This window comes from Rhipicephalus sanguineus, chromosome 8 (genome assembly GCF_013339695.2).
Source record: "Rhipicephalus sanguineus isolate Rsan-2018 chromosome 8, BIME_Rsan_1.4, whole genome shotgun sequence".
In the NCBI taxonomy this organism is placed as follows: Eukaryota; Metazoa; Arthropoda; class Arachnida; order Ixodida; family Ixodidae; genus Rhipicephalus; species Rhipicephalus sanguineus.
Genome location: NC_051183.1, coordinates 24,333,244 through 24,352,032, shown reverse-complemented (window position 1 = coordinate 24,352,032; position 18,789 = coordinate 24,333,244). Strand labels below are relative to the sequence as shown.

Genomic DNA, 18,789 nt, shown 5'->3' with positions numbered 1-18,789 from the left:
GACTGCGTGCTTTCTTTTTGCTCGAAACATTAGCAACCGCCTCCGGAGCAGAGATTGCACAGCTATCACGAGTGTACAGGGCTTACTTAAGTAAAAAAAAACAACTTGAGAAACGTAAAGATTTCTCGGCATGAAGCCAGGCAGCGAGAAATAAACTGGCCCGAGCACCACGTCCGAGAAGTGGTTTTTTCTGTCCGCGTGTGCCGCTATGAGTCAGACGACCTCTAAGTACGTCACGCCGCTTAGTGTGACCGCCAGGCGTTACGCCGTCGGTAAATACGGGAACTAAGAGAGCGTCCCGCGTCTCGTATAATGACGACACCCTTTCGCATTATCCGGTATACATCCATGACCTTGGCGAGTCGTCTGAGCGCTTATTAGAATGACTCGAGGAGGAAGAAAGGAGCGAGACAGGTAGCCGGTACAACGCATACACCTAGGCCGTGTGTATTTATATCTTTTTTTTTCTCGCCGGCTTGATGGCTCGGGGCCTTTCTCGGATGCGTAAGCGCGTCTATGTATGTGTGTGTATGCTAAGCGGCCAAGAGTGGACCTAGGGGCATGGTGACAAAGGGGGAAAAGTTTTTTTTTGTTGTTGTTAATCCTCTCACCGCCGGCGAATAGCGAGGCGTTGCCGGCTCCCTCGTCGACTGACGTTGTTGACGTCACACTTAGCAGAGTGTCTTCTGTCTCTTAACTGCCGGTGTGCGGTTGTCTCAGACTCACTTGAAGAGTTAAAACAGTTGGTAGCATCGGTGCTCTTCACAAAGTTCTCGGATACTCCCATCACACCGCATAATCAGGTATGTTTACACATCCTGTGATTTCGTCCGTATACGAGTTGCCTAGTGACATTACTAGTGTATACAAGCGCCTAGTGCAACATGCGAGCTTGCTTAGTGTATACAAGTGGCCTCGTGAAACATGCCTAGTGCGTACAAGGGCCTAGTGTAGCATGCAAAGTTGCCTAATGTACGCAAGTTGCTTACTGTAGTTAATCAGCAGTCTTCTTTTGCTCGAAGTGTTAATTAGGACTTAATTATATCCGCAGTACACAAAGCAGGGAATAAGTCTGCAATTGACAAAGTCTTCATAACGAACACAACTTTTTTTTTCTTTTTTCTTTTTTAGCGCTGAGTGGCCACGGGATACATTTTCTGCATATAATTTGGGATGTTTAATCTGCTTGCGATGTTTATTCATAAACACTGGAAATATATTTCACCGAGTTTAGCTGTACGTTGCAATCCCGTGAAAAGCAAGCTTGGTAAACCAAATCAGCATACCTTGGCTTGAACAATTTATAGCATTTTTAGCGCTTTCTGGGACCAATTGAGAACCTCGGGCCGAATTCACAAAACATCTCTCTTCATAAGTCCGTTTTGACATTGGTCAGCCTTCTTCGCTATTGACATGTCCCCCATCGTGATTGGCTGAAATATTCTCTCGCGAGATTTTTTAGCGTAAGGCGTTTCGTGAATATGGACCATTATTCTTCTTGTGCGAGTTTGCACCCTTGCAATGTCGCACAATATTTCACCTAAAGCAGACTCGCTGCTACAACTGTTAAGTTTTTTTAGAAAAATGCCGTAGAATGTGTTAGCACAAAGTGGATAGCCGATCAGTGGGCCACATCAAAGCGGCTATAAAAATACTGGGCAATCTTTAACTTAAATGCGATGTATACTCTGGATCTCATCATAACTTCTGGCTCATTTACTACTGCAAAATTTACACCGTTGTTTTAGCTTCTACGTGTGTAAAGATGTTTGTCACAGCAGTAAACATTGATATAAGGAACTGAGAGGCGATTTGCGTTTCTAAAAATAACGAAGAATCAGATAATTCGAAAAACTTATTGACAGCAGTTTATGATAGCGACTGGGGCCGCTAGGACTCGGGGAACTTCCACGTAAACTGTTACCCACTTGTTGTCGTGGTGTTTTTGCGCCTCAACTTTCCTGGAATGATTACATCTACTTGCGACTTGTACACCTGCCAGGTAAAAGGCGCGTTCCTGGCTGAAACGCATTTAACTTGGGCGACGTGGAAGAAACCAGTTTTTTCTTTAATGGTCATGTGAATTATAACTATTATGAACGCGCCCGGTATTATTCGTTAGTTAAATTCACATTACAGATATTGGCCGCTGAGGTACAGTGAGGCATCGCTTCTGTGTAGACTAAAGATTAAACAGCAGACATACCGGGGAAGTGTATTGGCAGAGATATTTACACAGTCTTTAGGGGGGAAAAATATCTTGACAATTTAGATTACTGTGTACTCCACTGCGGGAAAGTGGAAGGTTTTCCTTAAAGGGGTACTGACACCTTTTTTCGAAGGCGAGTTTACTCTGCCATACATATCTCCTGTATGCAGAGACGGCTCTGAGCAAGTGTGAAGCTCAGCAAATGCTGATGAGATATTTTAATTTGATATTAAAGTCAATTTTTCTACGGCGCACCTACTGACATCGACACTAGCTTGACGTCAGGCTACAGTACAAATTCTGGTGACTTCACGCAGCAGTCTGGCTTGTGATGACGTTAGGTACCGAAACTTCCAAGATGGCCGCTTGGCCGCTTGTACGTCATCAAAACCTCCAAAACGACCGCTTGTGCGTGGAAACGTCACTATATATTGTGCGAGCACGTGACGAGAAGCTCATACCGTGTTGTGACGTCAAGGTACAGTAGGAACCGAAACTAGCTTTTAAAAACATACTGTAATTACTTTTTCAGGGCGCGCTCGCGCTTAACACTACCTCTTCTAGACTCTTGAGCGCTTGACCTTTCATTTGACGCAAAAAAAACGACAACTGAAAATGTTCATGTCAGTACCCGTTTAACGAAGACGAAGTGCTTAGAAAAAATTATTATATCATAGACGGTCAGCATCAAGCGCAATTTAACATAACATTTGCTTGCTAGACATGCATTTACGAGAATCACAAAACAGACTTCAGTTGCATGAACATAAATCAATCAACACATGAAATAACGTGGAGGCAACACGCGAAATTAATGTTTCACACATTTACAGACATATACAAAAAATTTGTCAGAAAAAGTTGGGTACACATATGTACATTACATGGTCAAACAGAAGGCACAAATTAGCCGTGAATATGTACATCTTGCGTATTTACAAGGCATTGCTGCTGATGACAACCGATACATCAGCCTACCAAAACCAAACAGGCCAGAGACAAGCTTCATGCGTCTATAACAGACCAAGACAAAATGGCAAGACTATACTACCGAAAGGATTCCTCCTCACCGATAAAGAACAGCTCCTCCGACAGATTGACTACAGACCCAACCAATCGGCAGCCTGCCATCTTTTAAAACCACGACATGGTCACACGAAACGAACCAATTTTACAAAGTTGTGTAACCACCTAAACAGTGCCAGCGATTTCCACTTAACAATTATCTCGCTATATATTGACAACTGCGATCATAGAAACAATGTTTACCTTTTAAAACATTTCACAGTGTCGGCATCCGCATTTATTTAGCACCGACATATGAAGCCACAAAAGCTAATTTTCATCTTTTTTTTCAGATTTACAGACGCTAGACATGGTAAACAGATCAATGAAAATGCTACTGCTCATAGCAGTCACTGCTATGGCCGTGCCGTTATTACAAGGTGAGCAAAGTGTATTGCCCTAGAACTGAAGTAAATATAATCAGTAACAGTACTGCATGTAACTTAGGTACACCTAACCTTAATATCCGGGGATATGCAGAGCTGAGCTACCATGGAGCTCTCGTTTAATGATTCATTCAGTTTCGTGCAGTTGGAATAAGGTTTAAGAGTACGTTCAAAAATCGTAGTCACATTGCATTGAAAGCATTAATAACGGATAACGTTTCGCATATTGTCGCTGGTCCTCATCTGAATGAGGAAAAAAGTTCGTTTTTGGAGAGCGTGATTGTGTTTTGGCAATGCCAAAAAAGCGTGTTTTGAGAGTCTAATTTCTCTGTTTTTAAGTAATTAAAAAAAAGCAATTCTCACTTTTTTTGAAATTGTACCCAAAGATGGAAAATATGTGTCGTCAGAAGAGAGATCACGAAGATCATTGTCGGGAATTTTTGCAGTGTTGTGGTTCGCACTAAGGCCACATGATAGTTTGCACCGCTGAAGATGAAGTTAAAAATATCACCGTCATGGGGCACAGTTCTTGATTTAGCATACGCATTAATGACAGTTTATGTTTCATGAAAGAAATTTGCTCCGACGCCTCGCTCTTCTCTCAATATTCTTTACTAATTGAATGAGCATAGCTGCTAATTATATAATTACCAACCAACTGATTGGTTCTAAAAAGGCAGTTTGGGCTTTTGAGAGACGAAAGTGTAGCGTTATCAAGATATGTGAAAACATGTCGACGGTGTTAGAAGCAAATGCGCTGCAAACCATTTGTGCTAGAAGATATGAAAAATCCTTCAACAGGGGATGTTGCTGGAGCCGACGTTTCGGCGAGTGGCCTTGTAGTCTTCAAGGAGAGATAAGATTGTGTCGGAACAGTACTGCAAAGGTGTCATGACAGACTCGTCACCATCCTAAAAGAGCGAGGATGCCGTGCCCTCGATCAGCTAGCTGAAACGGCTGTCCATTATTTGGAGGCGCAAGTTCTGACAAACCTCGCCAAAAACAAAAACAAAAAAGAGGAAATAGCGATTGGGAAAACAGTTTTGCTGAGCAAAAGCCGTGAAACAGAGGCCCGAAAAGGAAAAGTTCAGTGCTTTCTATGTGGCAAGGAAGGACACCGTGCTGCAGATTGTTGGACGCGGTCGAAAGGCCCGAAGTTCTTGTCTTCCTGGGAATGCAGGAAACATGGCCATCAAGCTGACGAGTGTCTCAGTTTAAATAGTCGAAACGCAGGAGTGCCGAGCCGTCCTAAACATTACAGCAGCAACGGAGTTGAAGCCTCGAAGACGACAAGACCAATTGTCGAAACCTTGGTTCCAGCGACACCCCTGTTCAAGGACTGTTCACCTCTTCGAGCATCTGTCTACTCCTGAACTTCTGCCCTGTTTTGATTAGTGCTAAAAATATTTTCCATGTGCTGTCTACTGCAGGAGCCCCTGCCGTCAAGTTTGCCGACAACGTACCAATCAGCATCAAGCTTCCAGACAGTAATGAACTCGTAAAAACGGATGTTCCCAGTCAGTCCGCAATACCGGAGGTGAGTCCTGTCTAAAGCGATGCTTGTGTATGGCTAGGGGGTGAGTGCGCAGAAATTATAATGAAGGAGCAATCCTAGCCTACGCTAACTTCAAGGATCTCCGCGCTTGCACTAGTTTATCTTCATGTTTTTTCATCATATATAGCTAGGGATGATACCCGCCGCAAGATGAATCGTTACCCCTAAAGTCATTTAGGTATTCTTAAAATAATTTGAGCTTACGTCACCAAACGAAAACCTCGAAGGGCGCATCTCTTAGATGTGATGATAAATAAATGAAAAGCTACGACCGAAGACACTTCCATAGATTCCAGCTCTTGATAAACACCAGGGCCGTATTCGCTGGTTAACCATCTGCAAGGAGCGCCGATTTTCTTTCTTTTTTTTTTTGTTTTCCAAGCTGCAATAAGATTTCTGCAGCACGCCTATTAAATGCGAATAAGCACTTCTTTATCCAGCACGATGGGTCGTCAATTAATGGCTTCCTTCCGGTGTCCCAAACACACACCCGCAGAGCAGTGACGCCACACAATGCACAGTAGACACGCACACAGTAGAGACGTCAGCAGAATGCACATATAGACCGAATATTAAAAATGGTAACAATGTTCGGACAGCGGAATTTGAGCTCTGGTCCTCCAGTACCATAGCTCGATACTCTAGCCCAAGAAGGATTTCAAAGACATGTTTCCAAAAAAACTTGTCCGCGTATCTGCGTGCTACGCTGCAAATGTCGTCGAAAGACGATAGTCTCCTGCCGGCTGTTTTTGTGCAGTTTCAGCCCAGCCTAAGAAACACTAGCATTTTCAGCGCAGCCTTATTACGTATCTATGTATTTTCGAATTACGTATCCATGTATTTTCTAGTAAAGAAACACACCACCTAATACTTACGTATTGATGTTGTGCCTCAGATACGCGTAATATTTGCTTTTTGATCGACAATGTTCACAAGTATGAACGCAGCTACCAGTTCAAGATGGCTGGGCGTTCAGAAAGGGCTTAAGCTTTGGCCAGGTGGCTGAATCGTGTGACAGACAGACAGACAGAAATTTCTGCGTTCAAACATTCCAAGAAAAATTATCGTCTTTAAAATAGCCACATTAAATTGGTAGGCAGTCCGAGGAACACGTTCGTTTTTTCACATATCCTCTAACGTTTCATGTTGCCGTTGGTAAGATGGCGGAACTTCGGTTTCACTTTCGAGGCACAACTTTCACTCTAGCAGTTTTTTAATTCTTTTTGCTCTAACCACAACGCCAGTGGCGCATGCCTCGCAAGGCGGAATACAACGCCTTTGAGACATTCTGCGTGCGAGCACACGCCTTCGAACGCTTGGCGCGTTTTCCGCCACGCTAAGATGGGTTCCTTGAGAGTTTCCTTCGAGCAAGCCAGCGCGAGATGGACTGCTTGACGCGTTTTCGCGACGCTGACGTAGCGTCGTCGAGTCGCCATTTTGCTATCCATGCTGACACTGATAATTGCAACCGCCAGCTTTTGCTGTACTTTCGTTTAAATAGTCATTATAACTGCATTCAAGGGGCTGCCCACAAGTGACGCCGCCTACTGCACTTCTCGAGCGTAATAATGAGCTGGAAATGTTCCTCATAAAAAAGTTGCCTGTGCTTGCGTCCTTGTGCCTTTTACATTCGCCCCTGAATGTGTACATATTGTGTGTGAGGTGAACCTATTGAAGGTGCACCATCTCGATAATTTTTTTCTGTTTTGTGCAGTGCCTGAAGTCGCAAGAAGGTGTGACTGAAAATGTAAGTATCATCGTGTAAACATTACAAGAGCCCCAGTCAGTTATCCTCACCTTGTGCGTAACCGATTAGCATTTGAGCATAGGCGTATACAGAAACAAAGCACGTGAGCTGTAATCATCAGCTTAAGATTCGCAGAAGTGCCGCAATAAGTTTATATGAAAAGCTCCGTTTTTTACGAAATGTTTGTACTGGGTTATACGAAACTGCCTGCTTATAACCGGTGACTTCTCGACTGATGTCTCCGATACGTATTTTTGCTAAACTGAAAGCTACGAGATTGTACGTTACAGTGCCAACTAAGAAAATTAAGCCCACAACTTTATGCACTATACAGAAAGGAAATTATTTCTTCTGTGGTAGAAGGAATAATTAAATACCAAGAAACTACAACAGTTTAAAAGAGAACTTGCTTCTAATTGAACGTAATTTAGCCTACGTATGCTCTGGAAATTAGATGATGTTCAAAATCAGTTACAATGTGAGGAGGAGAATAGAAGCGCTGGATGTTGAGCAGAACACTTGCTTTTGTTGATAGGGATGCGAAATAAACATTTGATAAGTGTATTTTCCTAATAAAGATTTCATCAAAAGAGGCAATATGAAGCTGGAAGTAGGTCTATGCGACTGATTCTTCAAAACGCGAGTAAATTGTTATGTTAAAGATGAACTGACATACATGCAATATTTGCTGATACTACTTATTTTTTTAAGTTCAGGAAGACGGCTTGGTTGCTCCAGCTGAGGCCTTTACACAGGTGAGTTATTCTCAAAAAGAAAAAAAATATAGAACAGGTGTCTTGATGCATGAGCTTCGCAGAAAGACCACTTGCACTCGAAAGAACGCTCCTCTTATGGAGCTGCATAACGCGTGGTCTGGTGAAAATTATCAAATGACCATTCTACCGCTTACCCTTATAGTTTCTACACGAAGCAAATTTGTATGTGTATCTACGACACGGCGTTGTACTATGCCTAACGGCAGGCTTCAGAAATTTAAAAAAGTGCATGAGAGACATCCGTCCTTGCGCAATGTGTTATCAGTATGCATACGGCTCGTTCAACACTACCGACACTTTGCAGAAACACTCATATGTACAGAACAGCGGTGCTTCCATTCTGCTAGCTGCCATTTCGTTCGTTACCTCTTATTATAAATGGAGACTCACCGAAGCATGTCAACGGCACAAGCCGATATATTGACCACCTTGTACAAGAGCGTAATTTGTTTACATTAGCCAGCGTCGTCTACAAAAAAAATCCCTTCGTACGAACGTGTTTCTACCAAGAATACAGCAAAAGCACATTAGAAAGCAGGTGCGTCAGTGAAGCGCTTACAGATGAAAACATACGTAAAATGGTTGACATGGAGGTCAGCAGGTGACAAGGTTGGTATATATTATTTGAACCTCACTCAAATTTGAACTTTATATTCGTGTCCATACGAGGTACAGATGACAGCGGCGCAGACAAAAAGCCACAGATCGGCTTGAGTAGGTATGCGTCCCTTATTAGCAATACGCAGCAAAACGTGCGTGATTACAATGTATAAATATATTATGCACAGTTGAAACAGTGTAAGAGTAAACAATGCGTTATGAAAAAAACACTCTAATGACTTAGACAAAGGTTCAACAAAGTAATTTCAGACGAATTTAATACATGTATTTACAACAGCATAAAGACGACGTCAACACGAAATCAAATTAAATAAAGAAATTCATTTGAATACAAACTGTATATAGCCACTTTTCTCTTAAAGAGGACATCCATGGAAACACGAAATGAACTATGTCGCTGTGCAGTTCAAGCTGAAGATGCATGTTAATGTACAAAATGAAAAGAGGTTGAAGTATAACTGCGAATAAGAATATCAAGGGCTAGTTCAGACGTCCCCTTGGAACTAGAATATCCCAGTTCAATCACCAAGCTTTCCGTTTCATGCAAGATTTTTTTGCTTTCACTGACTGCTGATGTTTCAACTGGAGCTTTTTATCACTTTTAGTGCGCCAGAAAAGAACTAGGAAGGCTTCAGACTGAGCTGAAGCCAAGCGCCCCCGAACCGGAGGAATCTTCTGAAGAAGAAGAGCCGGTTGAAGATGACGTGCCACCTCCTCCCAAGAAAGAGGCCGCCGAGCCTGTAGAACCTGAGAGTAAGAAAGAAGTGCCACCGCCTCCTCCGGCAGAATCCAAGCCTCCCGTCCCACAGGCTCCCCAGATTCCAGACCTGAGCAGCATCACGGACGCTTTCACCAAAGTCAGGCCCATCGACAAACACCCCACCATCCTTGTCGAAGTCGTGAAGATTCTTCAGGCAAGCTTGACAAATCTTCATTAGTACTCATTCAAATACAGTAGCTACAAGTTTTGTTCTCGTCGTTCGAGGAATATTGCTCTGAAATCCGTATATTCATTTTTTTAGACTATACCCTTATGAACTAGTAGCTTTTCTTGCAACATCGCTATAAGCTCGACGGCACGAAACGGTACGAAACGTTTTTGCGTAAGACGTTCTTGTGAACGTACCCGGAATTGTTTTGCTTCCTAGGCAATATTATGTATCAGTATGCGCTATTTTACGCTTTGGAGCTTGTGGGCAAGGCGCAGTTGCTATAGCATTAACGTATTCAGAGCACAGCCTGTCGGTGGAGATTGAGGCTCCCCGGACTGCGGAGTAAAGTACCGGAGTAAAGCGAAGTAAACGTACTAGCGTTCTGCATATTATCTCTACAGCGTGTCTCTAAGCATTGCCACTGGTCACATGACTCAAAGGCCACCACCCTAAGCCCAAAAAGATTCAATGAGGGTCTTTTTAGGGTTCGCAACACTGCTTCTTTTTGCTGCCACCTTTCATGGCACGTCAAAAGACTCAGAAGCTCATGGGGAAATGAAAGCTTGAAGAGATGGAATCTTCGTGAACACGGGTTGTCGCTGCAGCAAACGTTTCGACTAGCGGGCTTGTCCTTCTTCACGGCTACGAGTTGCAGTCTTGTTGCAGGCTTTGCAGTTGCTGCCTGTTGCAGTTGCAGCCTTGAAGAAGACAAGTCCACTTGTTGAAACGTAGGCTCCAGTGACACCTATGTTCACTAGTCTTTCATGGTACGATGGCCTTACACTGACGCCTTGTCTTGTGAACTCCCACAGGTGATATTCGACTTCAGGCGCGTGATGAGCGACATGCAGCGAATCCTGCACGGTGACCTGGCCGGCGTTCTGCAGGAGTACCCGGAGCGAGCCCGTGGCTTGTTCCACATGGTCCGCACCTTGCCTAGCAGGTTTGCCACCGCACGTGACAAGGTCGAAGAGGTCAAGGAGGAGAGGTCAGTACAAACCAATCTCACACATCGTTTGTCAGAGCCGCGTTCTCAACAGTTCAATCATACAGCGACTCGCGACTTCGATAGCTCTTGTTGACCACAAACCATTGCCAGGACAAACTGTCTTGGAATATCAACCTCATGAGCACGAAGAGAGGGAGCCACTGCGCAGTCCTCTAATGAGGAGCAACAGCCTACACTGCCAACGTTAAATCTCAGATGTTATGTGCAATGTTCTTGAATAGACTCGATCATGCGTATGGGATTTCTCTCTCTCGTTCTCTCTCTCTCCCTCTATTTTCTTATATCGTCTTCCACCAGCGTAATGCAAGAAAGTTATTGGCCATTTTCTTTTTCTTCGCTTTATTTCTCCTGATACAGTGTAGACTCGTCAGAAGTTATATGGAATTGATAGGTTGTCTAGGGATTGAATAATAGCTCTTAATATCTCAGGAAGCAAATTAGAGTTCCTTGCTCGAAGCACGTTATTCCTTGATAAACTTATACCTACAGTAACGAGTTTAAGAAAGGGACGGTGACAACCACCTTAATTCGCCCTCGCGCTGCCAATTGTTCGCTTCTGGGTTAGCTTGATTGCTACAGAGAGACCACCCCGAAAAGATGGCCCCGGGTTTGATCCTCAGACCAGGACGAATTTTTCGCCAACTAAGAAGCTTTCTTTCTGATACAACCGTACGGATTTCCTTGTGGCCTTGTGCTACGAACGGGTGATTATCAATCACCCTTTCGCCACCTTGCGTGATTCCCAGAACTAATTTGTAGTGAATAGTCCTCCACCAATTGGAAAATAATTATCGAAAGCCAATACGGAAGTTCCATGCAAAATTATTTCGTCTGATCCTTCTCCTATGCTGTCCTGGCACGAAACACATGTCCCCTCTTCCCCTTTTTCTGCTTCCTTCTGTGTGCAATTGTTTGTGTCCTTTACGCCGCCACCATCACGTGGTCTCTTACGTCTGCGCAGCAAGGAGCCCGAGTACATGCAGACACTCGATGAGCTCCACAACTACCTGACATCTGCGGGCGCCTCGTCGCAAGAACTCCCCAACGCACTTTCCCTCGTCAGCACACTTGACGCTCTCAGAAGCATCGCCGGACGCCTGCAGAACCACCTGACGGAGGGACTGAGTGGCCGCAAGAGGGCCGCCGAATCTATCTCGGGTAAGATAGATAGATAGATAGATAGATAGATAGATAGATAGATAGATAGATAGATAGATAGATAGATAGATAGATAGATAGATAGATAGATAGATAGATAGATAGATAGATAGATAGATAGATAGATAGATAGATAGATAGATAGATAGATAGATAGATAGATAGATAGATAGATAGATAGATAGATAGATAGATAGATAGATAGATAGATAGATAGATAGATAGATAGATAGATAGATAGATAGATAGATAGATAGATAGATAGATAGATAGATAGATAGATAGATAGCCTACTACACGCAGTGCATTTTGTTAAGATATCCCGAACAGGCAATGTACAAAAAAAGATTTAGCTAATTTATGGCATAGCTAGAATGACATGTTCTATGCATCAAGATAGATGGAAAACGAGAAGTACAGCTTATAGCTCTACCACATCTCAGTGCCGCGCAAGTGCTCTTTGGCAATACCCCACCGTAGCTGAGCCGCGTGCTTGTCATTTCGTCTCCGCGCAGAACGCCCAAAATCGTCCAGGGTCGTCGATGAAATCAAGGACATCTTCATGATCATCCCGGACACGTTCCGAGCCTACGGCCGGCGCAGCAAGCTGAACGGTGGCCCGGGCATCTTCAGCCCATCGCCCGTGAGTCCGCTTAGCCCGTGGAACCCCCTGAACCCATTGTCGCCCATCAGTCCCGTGTCGGCCGTATCCGGCTGACGCCCGGAGACCCGTTGCGTCCCATATCCAGAGCCCAAGTGACGGCCGTGGACGCCATATCCAAGCGACTCGTCGACCTGTTCAACGCCCGGACAGGCAGCAAGAAGTCGTCGTGCCTCTCTGGCATTTGCAACCTACAGGCGTGAACACAATGACGTAGGGTCCCAAATCGCAAGCTCTTACGCCAGAACTAATCGCAAGAACACATTTCAGCATATCGTGATGTTGGAGGAGGACAAGAAAGAAGGAAGGAAAGGCAGGGAGCTCAATCAGGGGTCCTATTGGGGACGTTGTGAAATTCCACCATTGGTCAACCCTGATTGGCCCCGAGGGCTGCTGGCGCCTCTCTAATTGGCTTAAAATGCCGCTATTATGGAACATGGCACTATGGCGGAATTTGACAGTGTCCACAGTAAAACCCCAGAAGCGCGTTCGGTTTGTAGCCCGACATTTGGGGAGAAGAAATTAAACACGTATCATAGGGAAGGCTTCTGACCATTGGCAATGCGAAATAGCAAAGGAAAAGCTTTGCGATTTTGGGCCCGTGACGTTCTGATCCTGTGACCATAGGCTTACGCTGCTGAGCAAGGTGCTGTGCCTTTAACCCTGTAATTACCGATATATCTCTATGCGTTACGCTGAGAGTGACGCATCAAAATTCTTAAGTTTGGTATGGGAAAGTTAACGTACAGTCTCTTGCAGTGTTTTTGATATACTAAAGGGAGCATTTAGTTGTCGACAGTTGAAAAAATCTGATGCTAACTGCATGATTGCCATTGTATTAGGTTCTTCTGAAATGGCGTTTCATTGTGTTAATTCTTCTACATGCACTCTCATTTACCTCGACTTGTCAGACTTGTCAAGAAAAGTGTGCAGTAAATTAGCGTAATGTTCCTACTAGACTGCTTCCTTCGGTTCGCTAAGTAAGTAAATCTTGTGTGGCTGCAGGGCGTCACTCAATATCTCGTTCAGCAAAGCGTAAACACCATGTCCCATTCGTTCAATACCGAATGTATAAGGAACTTCGCGATCCATCCTGTCCCTTCACGATACTATTCGTCTGTGATTACCAAAGCGGCAAATAAACGATGCCATGTTGATTTGTGTAAATAAATACCATTATCTACCACTGATCCCGTGAAATGTTAGTACTTGCAATAATCTGTCGCCGGTGCGTTTGACAAGAGGGGACGACCTTCTGAGTATTTGTGAAACGATGTGAAGCCTGTCCACTAGCTTGCTTAATGCCATCGCAGTACCAAACTGCCAACAGCAGTTCATTGCACGACATAGATCTGCATGTGGAAGCCCTCGGCTACACAAAAGAGGTGTTGCAAATAGCATGTACATACTAATAATATAATCACTAGGTCCTTACGTCCCAAAACCACGCTATGATTATGAGAGGCGCCGTAGCTGGAGGGCTCCGGAAATTCGTACCATCTGTTGTTCTTTAACGTGCTTCTAAATCAAAGTACACGGGCCTCAAGCATTTTGTTTCCATCGAAAGCAGGCCGCCACGGCAGGCATTCGATCCAGCGACCTTCGGGTCAGCAGTCAAGAACCATTACCACTGGACCACAGCGGCGGGTTGACATGTAGATAGAAAAGCGGTGCTTCGGTTCTGGGATATTGCCACGGTGATGTCCTTAATTGTCGTTTGTAGTTTTGTGTAAACAACAAAACGTAGGTGGTTTTAACCCCTGCTTTTCAAACAGTACATTTTTAGAGTATTAATAAAAACACACTGTGTTAAACTTTAGTATCATTATTCTAAATTGTTTGGGATCAGGTTATTGATAAACCTGTGTGGTCTGGTCATGCAATCGCATACTACTTGTAGTCTTTCTGTATACATTTCATTTCGATTTCCTTTTTTATCATTTATACGCAATTCAACTTAGTGTCCAAATCTTCAGATCCCCACTTCTTGGCCAGTCCCCCAGAGTGGGTATGAGCCATGTCGGAGGATCATCATCAACAATTTGTGGCACCGACACGTGCCACGTTCTGAGGGTATATTGCTATCTTTGTCATCATCTATCATGCATAATATCATGCATAATATCATGCGTAATACTTGCAGTCTTTCGTTTGTAAAACTTTCTTTTAACAGCGAAACTGTTTAGCAGATCTTTCCTTCCGAGTCTATCGCAGCAAACTATCATAATCTTAACGGGTATGTGCCCCTGTGCGATTACCTGCGAACGAGTACAGAGAGATAGAGGGAGAAAGAAAGAGAGAAACAAACAGCGAGACGGAAATAAAGATATAGACAAAGAGAAAGAGAAAATTCTTGCCGAAAGGAAATTCTTCGCGAGGCGGGATTCGAACCCGCGCATCCTCGATCCGAAGGCGAGCGTCCTAACCACTCGGCTATCCAGGCACGCTAGCAGAGCATAGCATAGCCTTGCATAGCACAGTTTAGCAAGGAGGTGAGAAAGGGAAGCGAGCGTGAGGAAGAGAGATGTGATAGTGAGGAGGAAGGAAAGGAGGAGGGCAAAGAGTAAAGCATAGCACAGAAATAATGAGAAAGAAATACAGAAAGGAAAAGAAAGAGACAGAGAGAACATCAACGAAAGAGAACGAAAGAAGTAGAGAGAGAAAATAAGATAGAAAGAAAAGGAACCAAGCATCGCGTCGTCTAGCGACCTGATACCGCACCAACTGGCCAAGCCGCGCATGCGCAGTAGCTAAGCCACGCCCACCGACGGAGACATCGCGCACAACCTCCTCTGTATAGCGCATAGCCTGGCTGCGTACCCCCGAGAAGGCAGCCGCATATCTCGAAGCTAGACGTGTCGGTCGACGGGGAGTACGAGCGGCGACGGGTCCGTGCTTCGCTGTGCAAAGCTTTGCTCGACCTAGTGCAAACTGCCGCAGTAGTTTGTTGTAGTTTGTGTAAACCTGCATTATTGTGTTGCGGCAATACAATTTTGAAGGAAAGTAACGCAAAAGTAATCGATTGCACTTCTGTAATTGCTCAGTTACTTTTCTGGGGCTGTAATTGACCACTGTAATCAATCAAATTTTAAAGGAAGTAATTCTAATCGTAATCGGTTACTTATTTTCTGTAACGTGTACAAATCTGCTGGAGAGTCATCATCATCAACTTGTGGGACCGATATGTGTCAAGGTTAACTCACTTCAGTTTTTTTTAACCCTATTGGTTTATTGTTATTATTTCTGTTTTTCCTTGATTATATCAATGAGTTGTTTTGTAAACAATCAATTTCTAAACACATTTAGAATAAAAAACATTTTAATTGCTAAAACAACGTGCAGTCCATTTCATGGCCGATCCACCGCGGTGGGTTGCGCCAGGTTGCCGAGGAACAACCACCAACCAACATACCACGCTGCTGTTGTTCACGTATTAACTGTGGCTCACACCCGCTGTGGCGGAATAGTAAACAACTGAGTGGTTTTATAAAATACCGCGTCCTGAAGGCATACTGTCATCGTCGTCGTCATCACACGAGCGCTCGTGAGTGCGTTCCGTTCTCCAGCCGGCCATCGCACCGAGGCTCACCTCGCGAGTGAAATCTCCTGTCAAGTGCATCAGCACGTCACCATGCACGTCTTCAAGTTGTACTTGTTCGTGACGCCATGCCTCCTTCTGGTCTTCGAGGCGACGACGCTGTTCGCGTCCCTGTTTCAGCAGATCGGCATCGTCTTGGTCACCGTGATCCTGGGATGGCGGTTAAGCCTCGCCATCAAGCGTCTGTGCAGCTCCAAGGGCAAGCCGCCGCCGCGTAGGCTCGCCGTCATCGTCGCAAGTACTAAACTATATACAATCATTGATTAGCGTCTCAGTGCTTTTAAAAGGAACGACAACCGATTTTTCTCGGCCCAGTTTTTTACGGCGCAACAAAAAGCTCGCCCTCTGTTGTGGTTAAACCTGCAGCGGTTGATTCCGAAAGCGTGTGGATATTTTGCAAGCAAAATTTTTTTTATCTGAGAAGCCACTAAAAAAGCTCGTCGAGAAGCGATAGCGATACCGATAGCCCTTCTGGTCAACCGTTCTTTACGCTCAACGCTTTGCTTTCACAGGAGTGAGTGCAACTGTGATCAACCGCCTTCATTCTGAGATTGGCAATCATTTCTTTAATTAGAGAAAGCACGTAGAAGTAAGTTTTCCGAACACTCGCGCTATCGTGTCCCTTTACCGCCTCACGAGCCAGGCGCTTCTCGTACTTCTCCAACTCGTCGGCAGGTGCCGCTAGTCCCTTAGCTAACACATTGCATGTTGCCGCTCATAAGCTTCGAATCATACGTCAAGCGAAGACAGCGCCACTATTCTGCTCAGTACGAACGAAGGCGTATCTGTACATATTCAATTATAAAAGATTATAATAACAAAAGTTCACTGTATTTCAGCACTAATATAGAGGCAATTAACCGCGTAGACCACCTAAAGCTCACGTGAAGGGGATCGTATGCATCTTCGCTTTTTTGCCACGTGGGGCGCCAATAGCCATTTCTCGCGACGAATAAATCAAAATATAAATCAGCGTTTAATGAGAAACACAGGCTACTTTGTAGCCAATATAATAGTGGGTTATCTAAATTCGTGCTCTGAGCGGTTGTCTGTCCCTTTAAATGACCACCACGCCGTCCAAAACTTGTGACGAAGAGGGCATGCTCACTTGTACGCTGTGAACATGCTGCCGCAAGAATTTTGCGAATAAGCGATGTTACAGGGAAGATACAGGGAATAAAACAACCATTTCGGCTGGTTTCGGCTTCTCACTTGGCCTCGCCACCCTCCTCCGCCTCTATGAGGGGTAGGCGTAGCCCGTCGTAGTGACTACGCCCACATCGGCGACTTAACAATACGTCAGCGATTACGTTCATCAGTGCGCAGCCAACGGCACAGCAAGGCTTACTCCACGTGTCGCTCGCGTCAGAGCGGCGCGGTGAGGAAGCGCGGTGCGTGGCAGTGACGAGTTAGACGACGTAAAGAAGTACGCGACACGCGTGACAAATACGCGGCCAAAACCGCATCACCGCAGGGTCGTAGTGCAGAGGATCAATTGACGAGGTTAGTGCTTCGTAATATTGCCCATGGGCAATATGACGTCACTTCGCAGGCGAAGAGGTCTTGAGAGGCGCTGGAGAGGGAAGTGGGAACTGTTTCTCAAAAGTTAGCGTCTGCGCGGCGCGCAGCGCTGGGACATTCGCAAAATGCTATCGCCGCGGCCTTCTAGAAGTACGAAGGAGTGAGCTGTGGCTCGTCTGATCGGGAAGTAAACTGTGGCTGCTACCGGTTCAGCGTCTAGAAAACTGCTTCTAGAGCGCGTGCATTTTCAGCGCTTGGACCATTCAAGGAGTGAAATTTACCCTTCCACGCCTGACGTCCGCTGTACAGGCTGCGACAGCGAGCACGGATTCATGACGGCCTCCCAGCTATCTCGCAGCGGCTACTACGTGCTGTCCGGCTCCCAGGACATGGGCGGCGAAATGGCCAGGGGCATGGAACACTTTAATGTGGACGTCGTCGAGCTGCAACCGACCAGCGAGAACTCGATGAACGACGCCTACCAGGAGATCGCCGAGCGACTGTTCAAAGAAAGTGAGCCCGTGGCCACTGATACGCAATAGCATAAAATACAGTACGATTGCGTTCCATGAATGTAGTTCCATAAGTACGAAATTTCCCGGTGTATTCTCGCCTTGAGATTACAACCAGTCACAAGCACATTTTCAGCGTTTTAATAGGTGAGCATCAGGATTATCAATGTGGAAATGTTGCGCGCATGTGGTTGTGGTGACGCCGGTCCGGGTGGAGGTGCAGAGGTGTATATTAGACCTAGAAAGAGGTGAATCCTAGTTTAGCGTTATTAGAACAAATGCATGCATTCATTTAGGTTCTATCCGGAAGTGCAGAATGGAAGTTCGTTAACTAAAAACCAGAATTACTTCTGGTTTTTGGTTAACCTACTTCCATTCTGCACTTCCGGATAGCAATAACTTTTAAGTGGCTAAACTGAGATGGTTCAAGACCGAAAGTGGGAATAAAAAGTGAACTGAGACTGGAATCGAAAAGCGGCAATGAAATTGTGTCAGATTCAGAATGATGTCGGCAGTAGGATCTCACCGCAGCACGCGGCCTAAAGGAATCAACGCTTGCGACTACTTTTCTGGGCAACTGAAATGGTGGCAGTTTCCTTCTAAGCAAACATGGAGGGGCGTAGCCAGAAATTTTTTTCGGGGGGGGGGGGGTGGTTCAACCATACTTTATGTATGTTCGTGCGTGCGTTTGTATATGTGCGTGTATATATACGCAAGCAAGATTGTTGAACCCCCCAACCTCCACCCCCCCCCCCCCCCCCTTGGCTACGCCCCTGCAGACAGACACCGCTAGCACGATAGTTGCACCGCGGGCGCGTGACTATTTTATCGCCGCAAGTGGCGGAGTTTCAACTTCCTAACTGTGTGTTCTTTACTGTGTCCTGTTTTTAATCGCGCTTCGCTTCGACATGAATCTATACCCACTCGCCCAGTACTCTACATTACTTCAGTTCCTAAATGTTTTCTTGCTCCGTGCTCGAAACCTACTATACCCGTTTCAGCTCAGCAGGGCTCACTCAAACTCACGGGTCCATCCGCG

At 45.1% G+C, this 18,789-nt stretch overlaps 1 pseudogene; it reads left to right on the top strand.

The window, feature by feature from the left end:
* Window positions 1-637: 637 nt before the first annotated feature.
* Window positions 638-13,309, top strand: LOC119401563 (YLP motif-containing protein 1-like; annotated as a pseudogene).
* The last annotated feature ends 5,480 nt before the right edge of the window (window positions 13,310-18,789 follow it).